Source organism: Hirundo rustica, chromosome 15 (genome assembly GCF_015227805.2).
Source record: "Hirundo rustica isolate bHirRus1 chromosome 15, bHirRus1.pri.v3, whole genome shotgun sequence".
In the NCBI taxonomy this organism is placed as follows: Eukaryota; Metazoa; Chordata; class Aves; order Passeriformes; family Hirundinidae; genus Hirundo; species Hirundo rustica.
The window spans coordinates 16,213,000-16,227,391 of NC_053464.1; the positions used below are offsets into that span (position 1 = coordinate 16,213,000).

At 53.2% G+C, this 14,392-nt stretch overlaps 1 long non-coding RNA gene across 1 annotated transcript in view; it reads right to left on the reverse strand.

Moving 5' to 3' along the window:
- Nucleotides 1-8,860: 8,860 nt before the first annotated feature.
- Nucleotides 8,861-14,392, reverse strand: part of LOC120759770 (uncharacterized) — a 102,141-nt gene continuing 96,609 nt past the window's right edge. Inside the window, exon 3 of the long non-coding RNA XR_005703228.2 lies at nucleotides 8,861-9,204. This is a non-coding gene — a long non-coding RNA (uncharacterized LOC120759770). The remainder of the gene's footprint in view (nucleotides 9,205-14,392) is intronic.

Here is a 14,392-nt window from a genome sequence, read left to right on the forward strand (position 1 = left end):
GATGGAGCAAGGGAAGAGCAGCACGGCTCATGGCACCGCACTGAGCTCACCCCGGGGCACAGCAGGGCTCCCCTGCACCTCCCTCCCTTGGAGGAGCTTCAGGAGAGACCAGACACCGATCACGATTGATTTACCATTTTCTGCTAGAGTTTAACTTGGGCTCAGATTCCTCCTGCTAGTTCACTTACCCAGGGTCATTACACTGATATTTTACCAGAAGCCAGACAGTTTTTTAAGCTCCTGGATGACCCAAATGAGGTCACTGCCATGTGGCCCTTGGCTAAAGGCTCCTGCAAACAACCTGCAGCTCCTGGCTTCCCACCTTGCCTCTCCCCCAGGCAGGAGGCTCAGAGAGCTTGTCAGGATTTCAGATGCCAAATGTCCATTGCTTTGCACACAGGTCCAAATGTGACTGCAAAGCCCAGCCAGCAGCTGCTCCCAGCTGTGCTGGGTGCTGCCCGTGCTGGGCTGTGGGTCCTGAGGCTCCTCACAGGGATGGTGTTGGCTCAGCAGCCCACCAGCCTGCCGGGAATCACAAGGGGGAAAAGGGACACACGAAGATGCATCAGGGCCACCTGCCCCTCAGCTAGCCCCTGGAACCTCCACGGGTGAGGAAAGGAGGGCAGAGAAACAGACCCGGGCTCAGCGTTATCTCCTGCTGGACTTGGGGGCCCTGATGGAACCTCCGGACCGGCCCTGCCCTGATGGAGAGGAGGGAGCAGATGAAACCTCCCTGCAGCACAGCACTGAGCATCCCCCCAGCAGGAGAGCTGGAGCAGAGCTGCTCTCAGCTATTAGCTCCCCACATGTGCTTTATTTCCTGAATTAAAGAGCAGAATTATAATGAGACTCGACGTTAAATTCCATAAAAAGTCAAGCTAATCAGTGACCAAACCTGTAATTGATTCTTTTGCTAGTTCAATACTTAATGCTACATGTTAAGCAATAGGATTTTACAATTTGCTAGCACTTCACTTACAGAGAATTAAGCAATAAAAATCTATTCAGAGTACAAGCAGCAGGAAGGGAGCCACAGCTGCCAATACGAGAACAAGCCAATAAAGTGGCTCAACACTTGCATCAGTATCTTATTTTTCAGAGTATCTCCCCCTGTTTGATAGTGAAAGCTCTTTAACACATGCAAGGGAGGTGTGAAACCCTCGGGAGGTGATGCCGAGGCGGGAATGCCATGGATGAGGTGCAGGTGGCAGCAGATCACTGCCAGCCCGGGGAGCCCCCAGCCCAGCCCAGGGCACTCGGGGACCGCACCTGGCTGTGCCCCAGGTGTGTCGGAGCTGAGAGACTGGGACCTGAGCCCAGGCACCGCTGCCAGCACAGGAGCAGAGCTCCTGCCCGTGCCACCACTGCAGGGAACAGCGTCCATGAGAAATGATGCTCCTTAGAAAATGGTGGTTTTTTCAAACTTCTTGCGCTGTTTGTTTGATATTATTCAAGGCAAAATTCAGGCCAAGGAAACAGTCCCACAGCCATTTCCATAGATAGGTACCAGAATTTGGTTTCAAACAGTTTGTGATTTAAAATGCAAAATCACCCACATCTTTCTCTGCCCAGTTTGCCCACTAAGCTTTACTCCTTTGGGCTTTTCTTGTGTTTCAGCACAATTCAAGTCCTGTCTGGGAGCCACATAGTGTTTCTGCTGAGTGTTTATCCCCCAGCAGTGACAGCAGGGCCCGTGGCAGCATGTTCCTGGGAAGGGAACGCTATCACATGCTGAGCCCCAGCAACCAGCCCTGGACTCGTCCTGCCATGAGCTGCTGATCTGGGCAGGGCTGGGGCCATGGTGGGAGTGCAGGATGCTCCCCAGCACTTTTACCTTTGCCCCCACCTCAGCCAGGCCCCGGCAGTGCGGCAGGAGAGGAGACACGGTTATCACTGTGAGGGGAAGGGCTGTGCTCCTGGTCTCCAAGCGGGTTCAGCTTCCTGCTGCAATGATTCAGGGAATATGCTGAGGCAGATTTGATGAATTCCACTGAAGCTGTGGAAATGCTGCATTAGGCAAACACCTTGATGATTGTCAACTCAGCCCCTTGCTGTCAGTGCTGCTCTACATTGCCAGGCCAGGGACAGCAGGTGCTCATCACCAGACTGCACATCCTCCGCAGATGTCAGCACCAGCCCTGCACATCTGCCCCAGAGCCCGCAGCAGCACGACCTGCAGGCCCAGAGCCCCTTCCCTGGACTCTCCATCAGGGCATCTTTCAAACATGTGCCGGTGTCCCAGTCTGAACCCCAGCAGCCCCTGACTGCACCAGCTGAGCCAGCACGAGCACCACACTGCTGCTCTTCAGGGAAGCAGCAGCCGAGCAAGGAGGGTGGGATTAGGACCAAATCTGCCTCAGATGTGAGTGCACAGCCCTGCAGTCTCCTGCCAGCAGACCTAAGCCAGGCACACCACGCTGTAGAGTTGAAATGCTGAACATGGCAAGGAAACAGATCTACAGCCTGAGAAAAAGCTTCTGAATGAAAACTTTAGGTAGTGGTAGATCTCATTTTTAATAATGCAGATTAACACTGCCAAGAGATGTGGCTAAGAAAATAAAATTTCCCTGGGCTGGAGGAGGACATAGAGAAGTCCAAGCCCATCACTAGGCACAGAACCAGGCTCGGGGGCTGTGGCTGCAGGGAGCAGGGCCAGGATGGTGGCACAGCAGAGTCTCAAGGAGCTGCTGTCACACTGTCAGGCTGCAGGCAGCACTGCTGGGGTGTGGAGATTATATCTTCAAAATATACCTGGCTAAAGGATTCATGTCTGACAGCTTCAAGTGTTAGACAATTTGTACAGCACAAGAATGTGTCTGAACACTTGTCACTGCAGACCTGTACAGGGAGCTGTGGCCACACACTGGGCATGCCCTGCATCTGTTACAGGTGCATCCATCGCCTTCCACTGGCGCCGTATGGAAATCACCGTGCACCCAGGAGACGTGCTGCTGCCGCCTCCACACGAGGACACCTGGTCTCAGTGCCCTGTGCACTCCTGCCCTCCACAGCCCTGCTGCAGCTCTGCTCGCACTGCTGGCAAGGAAGAAAACCACAGCTCTGGGTGCAAGGCTTCCGTTGCCTCCAGGCCAAGCAGAGGAGCAACTGGGAATGCAGGTGCCTGTGCAGACGGGAGGAAAGCAATAGCTGTCTGTGCTGAGCCAGGAGCTCTCAGCAGCAGACAGAATCATGATCTCGGGTCAATTCTGCTGGACATTTGGAGACTCAGGTCTGCTTCAGGTCTGTTCTTCTGCACCCAGGCTGGAAGCAAGAGCAGAACCTGGGGGTGTCAGTGTCAGGAGAGGCAGGCATCCCTCATGTGCCAGCCAGGACCCAGGGAGCTGCAAACCACCCGAGCATTTCTCCAGATGGGATGCCTGGAGGAGCAGCAGGTCCAGCTCCAGCATCACCAGAGCCCAGGACACACTCTTGGTGTTTGGAGCTGAGCCTCTGCTCAAATGCGTTCTGCACTCCTGTGTCATTTCCCCTACCACACTGAACACCTCATCACCAGGTGTCTGCCAGAGCCTTCAACCACGAAATTCTATGGCTCTACCTTGACCTTGGATTTCCCACAGTGACCATCTCGTGCAGAACACACACTGCAGCTCGGGGGCATTTCTCTGAATCAGCCAATGAAAAATGCAGCCTCATAATGTGGATCTCTGCTAATTCACTGGGATGCCTCCCCTGTTTCCAGAGAGTATCCCTCCACCCACATACGTGTCTCTTCCTCCCACTGTGCCTGCAGAAACAGGCACCATCTACAGGGATCCAAACATTTTTATTTCCCCAACTTCTTCTTCCAGAGGATTTAAGAGATATTAATCTCAAAACTAAAAAAATCCCTAACCTGGTGTGCTTCAGTGCTGGAGGCAGAGAGGAACCACAGTCCTGTGCAGGGACTGGGCTCAGGAGGGGTGGCACCGTCCCTAGGAAGCAAACTGCATCCCACAGGATGCTCCTCCACCAGAAAACCGACAGCCTTTCACCACCCAGGGGGAGAGGAGAGCCAGGACAGACCCCTGAGTCCCCCACCCAGGCAGGGGAGCCTTAAAAGCAATGCTCTGGTTCCCTGGGGAGGAGAGAAGCCCCTTGCTTTTCCCACCACTCTCAGGTTGCTCCAGCAATCGAGAGGCATCTGATTTTGCATGAGTCTGATCGAGTGAGAATGCCAGTGTCATTACCAAGTTAATTAGAAAAACTCAAATGGAGCTTTAAACATTTTTATAATACGTTTGGGTCTTTTTGGCAGGATTATTGCAATCTTTTGGGTTTCCATTTCCCATTAAAGCACTCTCAGTAGTGCACATATAAAAGCCATGTGATCTTGGCTCCTTGCTGCTTTTTTCCTCCCCCCCCCCCCCTCCCGCTATATTTGGGTGAGATTTATTAAATATTTTAATCAGTTAAATTCTGGCAGCTTAAACATTTTCTTTAATAGCCTTGTTAAATGTGGATTAGATTTAAAATCCCTGCCTCTGAACTCTGAAGCAGCAGTATTTATATGCAATGTTAAAAAAATTAAAAGCTTTACAAAGCAGTAATTACTCCTTTGCTGCAGGAGGAGGAGAGATTGACTTCCTAAGTTATTTTTAGGCAAGTTTTCCAGCCTCACCGTTCCCAGACAATACTACACAAGCATCATTTACTCTTCCTGAAGGATTCCCTTTGAGGAATGTCAAGGTGTGGCAAAGCCCACGCCACTGGCTTTGGCCGGGTTTTGTGACACCAGGAGCAGCCGGCAGCCCTTGCAGGACTCTGCTCCCTCGGAGCAGCCCCGCAGCAGCTCTCTCCCCGGTGAGGGGTGCCCAGGCCTGGCCAGGAGCAGCCCAGCAGCCCGTGAGGAGGGGTCCCATTCCCTTCCCTTCCCTTCCCTTCCCTTCCCTTCCCTTCCCTTCCCTTCCCTTCCCTTCCCTTCCCTTCCCTTCCCTTCCCTTCCCTTCCCTTCCCTTCCCTTCCCTTCCCTTCCCTTCCCTTCCCTTCCCTTCCCTTCCCTTCCCTTCCCTTCCCTTCCCTTCCCTTCCCTTCCCTTCCCTTCTCTTCCCTTCCCTTCCCTTCCCTTCCCTTCCCTTCCCCTCCCCGTTATCCCCCGGCAGCCCGGCTGCTCCCATCAGAAGCCGTGGGCCGAAGCTGCAGCCCCTGCCTGGAGCAGCTGCAGCTCCTCCACCAGCCCTGAACCCTGCCCCTGAGCAATGCCCTGACCCTGCCCCTGAGTGATGCCCTGACCCTGCCCCTGAGTGATGCCCTGACCCTGCACCTGGGTGATGCCCTGACCCTGCCCCTGAGCAATTCCCGGACCCTGCCCCTGAGTGATGCCCTGACCCTGCACCTGAGTGATGCCCTGACCCTGCCCCTGAGTGATGCCCTGACCCTACCCCTGAGTGATGCCCTGACCCTGCACCTGAGTGATTCCCTGACCCTACCCCTGAGTGATGCCCTGACCCTGCACCTGGGTGATGCCCTGACCCTACCCCTGAGCGATGCCCTGACCCTGCCCCTGAGTGATGCCCTGACCCTGCCCCTGAGTGATGCCCTGACCCTGCCCCTGAGCGATGCCCTGACCCTACCCCTGAGTGATGCCCTGACCCTGCACCTGAGTGATTCCCTGACCCTGTGCCTGAGCGATTCCCTGACTGTCAGCACCACTCCACGCTGTGCTTGCAGCGGGCACAGAGACCTGCCTTAGCGGTGCTCGAAGTCCCGGAAAACCTTCATGTGCCATTAGGAAAAGCTGAAGCAGAAGGGAAGTTCCCGGCCCCGTTTTCCCTTCCTTGCCCTCCCCGCACCAGTGGTCCCCGGGCTGGGACAGACCCTGAGCACGCAGGAGCTCCAGGGAAGGCACCAGCCTCTCTTGAGGCAGGGGCAGTGCCCATGTCTCTCTCGCAAACGCGTGATGGATGGGCTGGGAAGGGCGGGGAGGGTGAAGGGTGGTTCACAAAACGAGCCACTGACACCAGCTTAGGCGTGCAGGAGCAGAGCAGCCCCTCGGAACGGGCACGGGGCAGCAGCAACTGAACAGGACATGTGTGGGCACCACAAAAGCAAAGCCACGGAGAGGGGAGGGTGGCCTGACCGCCCCTCACACCTCCTGGAGAAGCTGCCCTGGCTCCTGGGGGTGGGCTGGTTCAGGGCAGCGTGTTCCCAGGGCCAGGACAGGGCAGGGTGAGCCCCAGGCACAGGACAAGCTGTGTCTCAGAGGGGTGCCCCAGCCAGCAAGGCTTTTCTGGAAGAAGGTGGGATTGCCACACGCCCCGCTGGGTGGCCTGGAAGGCAGCTCCATGGTCCAAGGGATTCCAGGGCGTGCCCGGAGGAAAGGTGCCAGGCTTGTGGGCAGCACCCCGAACTGCGGGGAAGCAAAACCCGTGTGAGGGAGGGAGAGTGCCCCAAGCAGCGCTGGGGCCGAGCTTCCCCTCACCTGCACGCTGTGAGAGAGCACAGAGGAGCCCACACACAGCCCACACCAAAACCCCTCAGCATGGGCTGCGGGAAGGATGAGCTTTGCTGAATATTTCTGAGGAACAGAAGGTACCTTTGGGACCCTTATCTGGGTTTTAATGAAGCTTTTTGCCACTGAATGTAAGTCAATTTTCTTGGAGTGATTACCCTATCTCTGGAGGATATTGTAGGAATAGGTAAGAATTAGGGAGGGACAGGAATAGTATCAAGGGCTAGAACAATTCTCAAATAAGGAGAGACAGAAAAACAAGGTAGAAACAGAATGAATAAATAATAAATGGTCTTCAAGAGACAGTCTGGGAGCTCCTCTTATCCCACTCTCATAAAACAGGAAATATGATGTTGAATTAAAAGGGGAAATAAAAGGTAAACACTTTCCTGATGTGAGCTGTAACAAGTGCATGGGGCTCAGCATGGTGTGATCCCAGACACTCCCCAGGGAGCTCAGCTCTGCCTCACAAGCTTTGGTCCTGGGATGCAGAGAAAGAGCCTGGGGTCTGCTGGTGCCTTTGGTCCAAACTGGCTCCCTCCTGCAGCTGAGGCATCTCCCTGAGCTGATGAGAAGCTCAGAGCTGGGGTTTTTGGGCTGGGGTCCCTGCAGCTGGATGATGCGTGGGAAGGACACTCTGCCAAGGCTCTTAGGTGCCAGTGCCGCATTCCACCCTGGGGTGCCAGCTTCCGTCCTCTGGATCTGCAGCTGCTCCTGCAGGGGCTGTCATGAGGCCACAGGTAAAACACGGGAGCAAACAGATTTAAGAAGTGCTAATGCAGGAAGAGGCCATGAGCAGACTCTTCCAGCCTCAGCCAGACCTCTGAAGCTGGCTCCCAGGGACAGGACTTCAGGGAGCAGAAACTCCTCTCAGTTCTGCACCAGAGAAGGAAGACTTTCTCCTTTTAAAATTCATAAAACAACCCAGACTGTAAGTTACAAACTGCGGAGCTCTATTTACATATATCACTGCAAGAACCACAGCGCTCGTTATGAATTATTTAGCATGATGCACTCTCACACCAGCCCTGCCAGCTCTGTGGCCTCCTCTCAATTAGGCCTTTGTGGCAGAGGGGTCAGTAATAACAGGTCACTTAACTGTAAATAAAAGTGACACCAGGAGATAAGCTGGAGTATTTACTTGTACTGTTGTATTACTGTAAAACTGTTTATGGAGATCAGCTCCTCACGTTTACTTGTCATGCAAAAAATGTTTTTAGCAAAATGCACCTGGCACAGTTTCGCCCAGCAGACGTGGCTGTTCCTGCTGCCCTGGCTGGGCACAGAGCCTCCGTGCCCAGGGAGCTGCTCACCCTGCCCAGGCCAGCACAGCCTCGCACCCAGGCTCAGGACAGGCACCACACGGGCATGGGAGAGCTGCCAGGAGCCGTTACTGAAATGAAACATTCTGTGGCTAAGAGGAAAATTTGCTGACAGTGAGTTTGGTTTGTCAATTTATTTGGCAGGACAGCGCTTTAAGGAGAAGTTTTGGTGCTTTTCCACCTGATGCCTTTAATGTTCTTAAAAAGAACAGATTCACTAAGGACGTTAAGTTCTTCATTTTGGACCAAATTAAACACTCCCCCATACAAAAAGGCTGCCCTTTGTTCTGTGTTTTATGGTACTCTCTGCTTTGTAGAAGTTTTTGAAAAGTCATTTAATGTCAAGCCAATGTTTCTGGGCTTTTTGAGCTGCAAGCAAAGAGAAAAATGAGGTTTTTACCCCAGTCCCCAGGAAGTTCTCTCCCAGCTGGCAGCTCCTCCTCTCCTCTCTGCCTGGCACCCTCCATCCATCCCATCTACCAATCTCCACCAGCACAGCTGCACTGCTCCTGGTACCTGACACAGGGCCATGGCAGGGGGATAGTGGGGGGATAGCGGGGACCCTGCAGCCTTCAGCCAGGCAAGGATCACACTGGCCTTGGTCTGCAACAGCCCACAAATTCACCGCCATCAGTGGGATCAACCTGCGTCAAAAATTACCTGCTGCCTAGTGGAGCTCCACTGTCGGCAGGTGATGCTCCTGGGATCATCCTGGGCGCAGGGGATGGAGAGGAGCATGGGACAAGGGTCCCCGATGGCAGCACGTCCCTGCAGAGATGTACCCCATGTCCCTTGTCCCCAGAGGATGCAGCCAGCCCAGCCTCGCTTTTCTCTGTGCCTTTGCAAAAGGCTCTTCATCCCAAATCCCATGGAGGGACAGCAGCAGCACCTCCCTCTGGAATGCCGGGGTTGGCTGCTGCCTCCCTCCCTGGCCTGGCAGGACAGGGCAGCGGGGCTGGGGGCTGCCCTACCACTGTGGGACAGGCCTGGCATCCTTCACATCCAGCAGCAGTGCTCGGTATGGCTTTTCCCAGCTAACTGTTATTAGCTCAGTATGGGAGGTGATAATAACAAGCCATTAATGGGAATCTGTTTGAGTGCCACTGTGTGGCAAGATCGTAAATTAATGGTCATTTCATTTATTGTCATTTTATCCATAACAAGATGCTGATTTTCCTCCTGGGATAATGAAATTGATCTGTAAGAACCATAAATCCTCCCCCGTGGTGTGGCTGGAGCAAGGTGCTGGATGAACAGGCTCACGGCAGGGATGTGAAAGCTCATGAATCGCGTGGCGGCGGGAGGAGAGGGCAGCTGTGCTCTGGGAGCTGGCATCACACCGGCTCCTGTGCCAGAGCGCTCTTCAGGCTGACAGCGAGGTATTCCAGGCATCAGATCAGCAAGATCCAAACAGCTCTCAGTGGTTTGTATTTTCTGTCAATGGAAAATGGAAAATAATTTTTTAAAGGCAAACAAAAATGGTCCAGGACAATCCGTCACCTTCACCCCATCAGGGCTGTCCCAGACAGGCGCTGCCCTGCTGCCTGTGCACCAGCAGCTCAGGATCAGCCAGGAAGAGCATTGATGGCTTCTGTAGCCTTCACCTGGAGCATAAAACAAAAACACATTGAAAATTTATAGCACGCATTGAGCTGACATGCTTTCCTTGCTCCGTGTTCCCTGCTGTTCCAGGACCCCCAGCCAAGTACCCTTACTCGGTAGACAGGTCTGGCTTCACAATAGTGACCGCCTGGAAATAAAAACGAAGAAGAGAAAGTTTCTCATCATTAAGTCTTTAAATGTGGAAAGGAATGAGAGCTCTTAGGGTGTTGAGTGCCCTCCTGACCCTGCTGCAGGAGCAGCAGCAGGGACACACACCTGGCTCCGTCCTGCCCTGTGCCCAGCTGGCTGCACAGGGCCCTGACCCACGCTGTCACTGTCCCGGTCACACTGGTGGGGCCCCAGTTCTCGCACCCCTCGAGTGCTTTAACCACCTGATGCCTGTTGGAGCCCTCACTCCTTAGCCTTTCCCTCTCCTCATCTTGCTCTCCCCTTCACAAAATGAGCCACCTTTGCCAGGCTCAGGGCAGGATGTGGCACCAGGGCTGGCTGGGCTGAGGGTTCCCTACCCAGAGGGATCCTTCAGCAGAGAAGGACAGTGGGGAGGAGACCCCTGGGACCCTCTGCTGCTCACAGGAGCTCTCTGCAATCCAGCACCTCCTGTGCCAAGGTGTTTCGAAGGCCTTACAGCTATCTGGGCTTTCTCCTTGTGTAACTCAGCAGAGATATAATTTTAAATTTAGCTATTTTTCTCACTCAGATATGAGAAATATTAACTGGCCAAACTTCGCTGTGGCTGTCACCATCCTTTAAGCAGTGTGATTGCCAGCAGCAATTTATCGTCCTCTCAGCACCTGGGTTATTTGAGGTTTGCTTTGCTGCAGGGCCAGGGCATCAATAAATTTCCTTCTCCTCTGGAACATGCTCTAACCTCTCATTTTCTAATAAAGTGTTAAACCTTGGAGCAACCACACTGGCCTGGTGGTGGAGAGGAGTGGAGTTCCAGCTAAGCCAAGGAACTGTCTGTTGTGGTCAGGAGGGCACCCTTGGGGGCCAGGACATGGTGGCTGTCATGAATTCTGGCTTCCTTTTCCAGGGAGAGCCCCCTGCCCAGGCAGAGGCTGTGTCCTGCCTGTCCCCAGCAGCCACACCCAGCAGAGAGAGTGCCTGAAGGCATCAGGGGAGGGTGTGCAGGAGAACCCACCCAGCGAGGTCTGACCAGAACAGTGGCAAAAGGGAGCAGCTGAGGGAGATCCCCCACCCCACACCGTGTGTCCCCAGTGCAGCCCCCTGCCCACTCCAGCCACTGTCCTTCGGCACAGCAGGCTGGACCCCGGGCAGTGGTGGAGGGACAGCAAGAGCTGCTGGCAACACCGAGCTCATCACCAGCACAGAGTTTAGGCTGTTTGTCACAGAGACACACAAAGCAGTCACACGCAGACGAGATTTCGCAAGGCAGAGATCCTTCCGATCCCAGCTCACAGCTGAAAACCGTGAGAGGAAGAGACCCCTTTGTTTATTCTTTTACTTTTTATACATTTGTGGGTCTAGCAGAAGATTGGCTTTTTGGGGTTTCCAGATGAATTGTCAGTTACAATTGTTTTCAGGTTAGAAATATGCAAACAAAGGACAGGGAATGAAAAACAAAGGATTTGTTTATATTACATCTGTGGGAAAGGTAAAAAACTGCTCTAATATTCTACAGTAACTAAAAGATCTGACTCCATTTATGAAAATCAAAAGGCTAATAAAGAAACTCAGAAAAACCAGGGTAACAGCTGTCCAGCCACCATCCCTCACCATTCCAGCCCTCCCTGCTCCTACAGGGCTGCAGGACGGGCTGATGGGGCAGGAGGGATGACGGGTGGTGCATCTGCTGGCCCATTACAGACCCAGAGGTGACTGCAGCAGCAGGTTCCACGGGCTGAGCCGGCTGGTGAGTTATGGCACGGGGCCGTGTTGTGGAGATAGGGTTTTTCCAATATATTCTGTTTGGATTGGCAAGTTGGTCTCACTCTTTCTCAACTGACTGATAAAGCACTAGACAGGGGATTAGTCCTCTTGGAAGCTAAAGAAAGAGGTAATTTGGGTTGTTTATAGCCTGCAGGGGTAGAATCAAAATGTACAATACTGAGAGAGTCAAACTTTTACAGCGTATGGCAGAGCCATAACTCAGAGCAAGTATCACACATTACAGTCCTGTGAAATGCATTCCCGTGACAAAAGGCTGGGAAGGCAGAAAGAATGAGAGGAATTAATCTGTTCTTGGGACAAATATTGTAATGAAGACAGGAAATGCCAAGAAAACTAACCCCCACCCGGTTCAGTGTTGGAATTGAAGTGTTTAGCCCAGAAGTCCCGGCTCTGTGCTTTGGGCAGCATTGCAAACAGCCCCAGCCTCAGCGTCTCTGCGGTGTGGGCAGAGGGGAACCCATGCCTGACCTTGGCTTTTCTGCACTAAAGGAGTAACAGCTTTCCCTCAACTGGGTTTTGCTGGATTTCCATAGCTATTAAATCTAATTGCTGAGATAGAGTTATAAAATTATAATTTTAACCATGCAATTTAGATGGAGTAACCGGTCGCCTATTTCTGTGATTATCCCTGATTATTAAATGAACAGCTGCCTCCAAATATGTTTGCAACAAACTAATTCAATGAGTGCATGTGCCTGAATATTCATGGCCCTTATTCACGGCACAGACTTTTTCACTGTGACTTTAAAAGTTAATTTATCCTGGCAGTTTAAATAAATCCACTTCCATCAGCCTTGGTTCAAGCTCCAGGCTTTGACACTGAGTTTGGCAGCGAGGAAGGTGTCCCAGCCCCTGCCTCAGCGGCCGCTCGCACAGGCACCAGCACCAGTGTCAATTCCAGGCTTCTCCCGTGTCTTGTTTGCGGGTTTGACAGCTCTTCTCTGCACAGCACTAACACAGTGTGACACTCCACAGTCTGTTTGGTTTAGCTTTTCCACTAAAATTTGCAACCGTGCCAAGCAGTCAGGAAATAACCCGCCCTCCCCAAGCACTGAAATATGGGTACAGCTGGCGGGCACGACGGCCAGCCAGAGGCTGGGCCAGTGTCGGCTGAGGAATGGCTCCCGACAGCTAGCAGCCATCCTGGAATCAGGAATTTAATTTTCCTCCTTGCAAAGGAGGTGCCTTGCATTGCCACCAGCCAGAACTGTTTCCGGCCTCAGTGCCAGGGGTGGCTGTGGAGCAGCCACGGGGGCAAGGCTCACAACACTGGGGGGCAGAAGAAGGCAATGGGGCACGGGGCAAGTGCCCTCTGGCACCTGGCTGCTTTGGCCATCTCTTGTGGCCCCGGGCAGGGGCAGACAGCACAGACTGGGGCAGAGCTGTGCCAGGGTCTGGCTCCCCATGGGATAAATGCTACTGTCCCTATCCTACTGGCCTGTGAGAACATTAAATGGATTTGCTAGACTTAAATCTCTGTGCACTCTTCAGCGTAATCTGCACTGCTACTGACCACAGGAGCATTTTAATAACAGTCACAGCATGATACAGACTGCTTAGAAACCCGAAAGTACTGCCTGAGTGCCCACGAATAGTTATTTCATCTGATGCTGCTCGTATCATGAAGCTCTGGAATTGCCCCTGGGTTTTCCAGCCGCAGTAGCAGCATGCAGCCTCTGGACCCCAGCAGAAACCTCCTGCACTTGGGAATGTGCTAGGCTTTACATACTTACTGGAGAGAAACAGCAGCTGCTCGGGAGGCAAGCTCAGCTCCCAGGACACATTTCTGAGGTGCCTATTAGGCAAATGCTGGCAGCACATGCCTGGGTTCTCCAGGCAATCCATCCCTCCTGCCCCCGGGGAAGATCAGCAGCCGCTCCACTGGAACAGGCACGCACCAGCCTGGAACACCAAGCCTGGTTGGGGCAGTGACTTGCACAACCTCTGAGTGCAACAGCTCCCTCACATCCCCACTGACATGTCCTTTGGCAAGCAACCACCATTAAAAAAAAAAAGGTTTGTTTAAAGCTTTTATTAAAAATCCAAGAAAATAAAAAGAAAAGAAAAATCTGTTAAAGCATTTGAAATGTAAAGTAGGGCTTTCATTTCAACAGCATCCCTGCTGCCTTTTGTCTCTTCCTGTATAGAGGTTTCACAAAAAGATCCACAGTTTGACAGATGTTCAGATAATATTAAAGAGGGCAACATCTGATTGTGGGGGAAAAGAAACAGTTCAGCTGAGCCAGGCCAGAGCTGTTGGACTGTGACCGGCTGTTCTGCAGAACCGAACACCAACAGGAAGGAGGGCTCAGAGGGGCCTGGCAGCCCCTGCTAGAGAGGAGCCCATTCCACAGCCTTCCCAGCTCCTCGAGCCCAGCATGTCCTCCCAGGGGACATCCCTCCATCAGTGTGTCCTGGGCTCCCCAGGGACAGGGGTCTGGGTCTGGCTGGGGGTCCCCCACCCCTGCAGTTCCCACGGCTCAGACAGTGCTGTCTCCCCAGCTGTTCTGAGCGTTCCTGTCCCTGCCTGCTGAGGCAGCATCACTTGGGCCCTTTGCGATGGGTGGGCACAGGGACAGGCATCTGCTCCCAGAGATTGCCCTGTTGCTGGGCTCTGCTTGTCCCAGGCATCACCCAAGGAAACTTCCGAGGATCCACGTGAAAACTCATCCCTGCGTACCAGGTCTTTGGGAGAAACCAAATTTCTCCTCAGCCCCTGCACGGCAGCTCTCAGCCCCAGGCCCCTGATCTGTGGGGTTGTCCCCACGGGTAGGGCAGGAGCGGACCCTGCCCTGGGACCAGGGACTCTGGGTCCCTGCCCTGGGAGCAAGGTTTGGCAGGGATGCCACTCTCTTGCAGCTGGGGAGGCAGAAACAAGCACCAAGGAATGCTCCTGCTGTTCTAACAAGAAACAATAGATTAAAAAGCTAGTTAAAAATTCATCCAGGAGAGGCAGAGTTTCCCAAGCATATCAGAGTTAATATTTATAAAGGGGATTGTTGCTCAGTCTCAATTATCCTAAAAGCTTGGTACAACTGATGCATTGGAGAAACCACGAACACAGACATGTCAAGGGAAAACCATTCCC